The sequence below is a fragment of the Perca fluviatilis genome, chromosome 2 (genome assembly GCF_010015445.1).
Source record: "Perca fluviatilis chromosome 2, GENO_Pfluv_1.0, whole genome shotgun sequence".
In the NCBI taxonomy this organism is placed as follows: Eukaryota; Metazoa; Chordata; class Actinopteri; order Perciformes; family Percidae; genus Perca; species Perca fluviatilis.
In genome coordinates this window covers 9,694,738-9,700,031 of record NC_053113.1, presented here as the reverse complement: position 1 = coordinate 9,700,031, position 5,294 = coordinate 9,694,738, and the positions used below count along the sequence as shown (strand labels likewise).

The window sequence follows — 5,294 nt, the reverse complement described above, 5'->3', positions numbered from 1 at the left end:
AAGAGTAAAAAAAAGCATAGTAGGTTTCTTTCTTTCTTTTAAAATAGCTAAAAGTAAAATCAAAATCAAAACTATACTTATACTCATGAAAACATAATATTTACTACAGTAGTGAATAAGTTTGTCATAGATGCTAAGAGCAAAGTATGTTTAAGACACTGAGATGACTGTCCTCTGCCTTTGGTGTGCAAACAAATGAGGCAGACCAATCATAAACTGATCTCTGAAATGTATAACAGTAACGCGTGTGACGCGCGACCCGATTGGTCTGTGAAGTAGGTCTGATTCTAGTTCATTCTCCGTTCTCTAAAATGATGTACAGTATAATGGAAAGACATAAGACAGGCAGCATTTCTCTGATAACATTTTTGGTCCCTGTGTGCAAATAAGATACACATGTAGATACATACGCATGTATGTGAAATGAATTAACAACTTACAGCCAAGGCACCTCGATAGTTTTTTTTCAATAAAAAACATCCTCATCAATTTTATTGGTATACCAAAAATAGAAATGATCAGGCTTTATGTGGATTTGTTCTCTGTTGCGTGCAGACAAGTCACTGAACTCAGGAGTTCCATAGTTAGGACACAAAGTCAAGTCTCTATTCCCTCTCCTCCTTCTTCTGTCACTTTTAGGAGACCAGCTGTTTGGCTTGCAGCTCCATCTCTGCAGCCCGTTTGAGGGCCACGTCCACCAGGAGCTGAAAGCCGCTGAAGTCTTGTGTGAGGTCTGGAGGGGTGGGGGGGGGTGTTGAACAGCCCGCTGCGGGGGCTCAGGTTGCCCTCCATGCCGGTGCTGCTGAGGATGGTGGTAGTGGTGGGGAGCGGCTGGCTGCCTGGCCCTTCATCTGGGCACCTGAGCAGCGCCTGAACCTGTGCAGCCTGCAGCAGCTCAGCTGCCCTGTCACAGTTCATTCCTGGCACAGAGGGGTGGGAGGCTGTTGGGCTGGCCTGCATTGCTGTGGAGACAGTGGTGTGACAGATGACAGAAGGCCGGGTGGGCATGAGCCCTGGAGAGGGGACAAGGAGGTTGGAGAGGGTATGGAAGGAGACGCTGCCTTCCTCAGGACACCCGGGCATGGCGGGTTCCGAAGCTGGAGGGTGGAGAACACGTTTGTACGAGCTCTCCTCCTTACCGGCTGCAGGGCTGCTGTGTTTTGGAGACTGGGAGCTGTCAGAGAAGCTGTCGCCTGCTTTGCTACCTTTTCTGGATATGGTAAACTGGTTTGGGTCTTTGCCATCTTTCCTCAGCATCTCTGGAAGAAGTCGCCGCCGTGCGTTAATGAACCAGTTGCACACCTGGAGAAGACCACAACAAAGATCCATGCTGTGAGAAAGCTGCATTACATGGTTCACTTATCTTCTGCCATGCAATTTACACAAAAAAATCTGCTGGTACACTTATCCCCAGGTGCAGATTGCACCTGTGTTTTCAGGAGAGAAATCAAAAGAAAGGCTAAACACCACCCATCGACTCACTTCATACCAGAGGCTGTGTATTTCACATGATTCGCATTTTCTATAAGTCATTTCCGCACTGCAGAAATGAAGAAAAAAAAAAAAAAAACAGACAAAAGATTATGATAACATCTCAAAGTATGAGAAGCTAAATATTAATGTTAAAAAGTCTAGTTTGTAATTTCTAATCCCTGTATTTCAAGTAGTCTTCAATAAAAAGTAATCTCCTTTGTCATTGCAGTAATCATGGTCATCTCTTCTTTTTCCTCAGTCCACCAGGCTAGTCGTAACTGGCTTGGAGAGACTTGAAGCTCTAACCATGTAAATGACTCTGCATTGTTCCCAGACAGCTGGGATGGAAAGGGGCTGGAGGGAGGGAATTCCTGTCCCAGTGCCTCAGCCAAACCCACAGCAACACGGGAGTGAGTTTACTCACGTTGTCTGACTTTACGTATGTTGCAACATTAAGCCGGGGTTGAATGACCTTCAATTCACTGTTTGTGTGTCATGTTTTGTTTGTCATCTAGACAGGAAATGACTCCGTCAAGCTGACACTTGCCTCCTCTTCACTTTTTACAGTGGTCTGTTTACACTCTAAGGGTTTACTAGACGCCAAAAGCTCCGGTAATCTTCTCTTGTTGTCACATCTCTCTTGTTGTCAACCATCTGTGTCCACACCGTAGTGTGGAGAGCTGAGTCTGCTTGGACAGGAGGGCTTTCTCCTGCTCAGAGAGGTAAGCGTTGTAACGGTGCTTCGTACGACAACCAGTCCCTGAGGATCTGAACAGAACTCCTTGGGCGATTCCCCCCGCGTACCCTCTTCCCGTTGCTCCCCGGGCTGGACGACAAATCCCAAGGAAAAGCGTCCACGCTGTCGCCACCATCAGTCTCACTCCCACAGCATCATCAAACCTGCGCCAAGCAGGTTAAAGAGAGGCGAACGAACAGGACACAAAAGAATACCGTATCCTCTTATGTTAGCCACCCTGTTGTCAGTCTCCTAGCTGCTCTGCTGCAGCCGTTCACCAAACACAAGCTGTCTTGGAGGCAGCTGATGTGTCAAAGCAAGCTGTCAAGTTCAGCCATATGATTCATATAGGGAGAGAAGGAGGGTGTTGGAGAGGTGGGAGGGGTAGGAGAGGGAGTATGAGGGCAGGGGGACGTACAGTAAGGCTGGCCTGATGCTGTGTCAGTTATAAAACCTGCCTGGACAAATACAAGTCAGGTCTATTGCACAGACTGGGAGCACACCTTGCATGCTTGGATAAGTAAAAGTACACTGGGCTGACCACAAGAACAATCCCTGTATAAAAGAGATTTTGTTTTGAAGAAAGGCCGCAGTGTTTTTGTGCAGATTACAGAGTACTTTCCTATTTAATTTGGCGTTTTTGGCGCGTGTCTAATCTAAAGGTCAATTATGATCAAAGAGGATTTGGGCCTTTGAATTACATTTAGGGGGACCTGCTTATGAACCATTACAACTTTGATAAGAGTTTTGTCTGTTTTTTAAGTGTCGTTTTCACCATATGTTTACATTATAGTAAAAAAAAAAAAAAAAAAGGCAGGGTCAAGTCATAAATATAAAAAAATATTCATATAAATAACTATTTACACATGGATACCAGCAGCTTACTATGCATGCAGCCCAGACGTCATTATGGAAATACAGTAATAAGATTCAGAGTATATCTAATCTACTCCCTATACAGACTGCTTTGAAGCAGTGGGAAAGGAGTAAGAAAGTTCCTGAGTCTGAGCGGCCAACAGGATGAGGTAATTACGTAGGCTGGAGAGAGGGGAAGGGGGAGGGGAGACCTGTTGCAATTCAGCGTCTTCAGACTAAACAAAAGAATCTAGGGCTGCGTGGTTCTTTGTATGCAATTCAAAGTTTCTCACGGAAACATCGAGTTCACCATACACGCAACTCCCTCCGAAATACCATAGTTTAACAGAGTGAGCAGAAAAATACGTTTTAAAGTCATTAAGACGCTGGTTTTGTCAGTTTAAAACAACTTGTAAGAGGTTTCCTATTTTGTGTGCGCGCTGCACCACGGGGTCCATGAACAAGGCAACAGCAACTTCTCACAATGGGGAGATTTGGATAAATTTGGATTTAGATACAATTTTAAAAGGTGCGGAGGGTGTTTCGGTCCGTGGTCGATAGTTTGAAAGATGCTAGATATCGATTTTCTTAAAAGCTTACACGTTGGCAAAATGTAACGCCTCAAACGGTTAAACTCACAACAGTCGCGCAAACTTTGACGTACCATCACTTTTTCAAACTTCGACACAAATGCTAGCGTCCGTCACTCCAAATTAACTTGTATTCGAACTAAAAGCAAGCCTCGTTTGATTCTGTTTTGACATTTTATGTGAGCTCTGAAGTTAGCCTAATTACACCGTGACAAGAAAAACAAAACGCATGGCAGAAACAGCGCGGTGTGTTGGATTGTGTCACAAACTTGAATAAAACATATGTAGAAGAACACAAATAATGTGCAAACTTAAGCTATATTGACTTTTGACATCGCGCCAGCATGGCAGAAAAAGCCCCCTGTCATGTCTGGAAAGGAAACAATAGACTGCATGGTTTTGCATATGAGGGGAAATCGCTCTGTTAATCCCGTCTTTACGCTGCCTCCGGTTATCTAAACTAATTTTGACTTTATTTTTCTCAAAGCATCAACCTACCCTTTTTTCGTCTTCATCTTGTTCCGAAAATGCGCGCCCTTTTTCCTGCAAGCGCAGAAGAAATTGTCTTTGTGTTAGTGCAATGTTTTTCTTCTTTTCTCCAGATATCCCCAGCGTGTATCCGAATATCCGAAAATCCTTATTCATCCAAACTCGCTTCTTTCCCCTTTTTTTAAAATAGTTTTCTCTTCTGGTCGCCCTTGTTTGGAGACGTAAGGGGTTACCTGAGATCTCTGCGTCCCTTCGGCTCAAAGCCCTTTACTACATTGACACTGTGTTTGATCCGCAAAGGCCACTCGGTGACAGCTATCTTTGACAGCTGCGTGACTCAACGCACAGAGATCCCCCCACCGTGGAGTGCAAGGAGGAGAAATCTCTGACATCACCACGGCTTGTTCCACAGACATGGATACAGTCTCGCTAAGCTATTACTGCCGCAGTCAGACAGCAGACCCCCTCTAAAGATAGCCAAACAAACACCAACACCTTGTAGCCTATATTAAATTATGAACCGCAGAAAAAGGCGTTGATTTAGGCGGGGCAGTCAGAATGCTGACGACGACAACAACAACAACAGGCTGGTGGAAGGCGAGAGCACTGCGGACCTCGTGGTAACATCTCACACAAATAACAACCACGATTGAAAAATCACAACAGTATTGCTACAGGCTATACATTTTTATAAAAAAAATGTTGTGCAGATTATGACTTGCGGTGTTAAGTTTGGTGACATAACCGCACATTGTGGTTTATCTCCTTTTTGGTAGGCTATTTTCTATAACACATTGTGCAGAATTATCCGTGGCATTAAATTGCTTTCTTTATGAAATAGCCTACTATTCGTGCGTATGAACTTAAAATTCATATCGTAGGCTACCATATCATCGTTTATAACAACATGGAACCGACAGGCTCAGGCTATGTCAAATACCTCCAAATGCTGTTTATACCAGCCGACTGCACTTTCCCTCCATAGTTGTCACTAGTAGCTCATTATATTTGTATCCCTGTAGGGACTGAATCACGTTTTTCCTGTGGTTTTGTGCAATTTCCTTTAAAATATTATGATTATGTAAAAGGAATGTAGCTCAATTTCTCGCGGGAATGAGAAAATGTGTAAAAACCAGTAGGTCTAATACGTT

The 5,294-nt window shown here is 44.1% G+C and overlaps 1 pseudogene; it reads right to left on the bottom strand.

Annotated features, from left to right (window-relative positions):
• Positions 1 to 265: 265 nt before the first annotated feature.
• Positions 266 to 5,294, bottom strand: part of LOC120551174 — an 18,536-nt pseudogene continuing 13,507 nt past the window's right edge.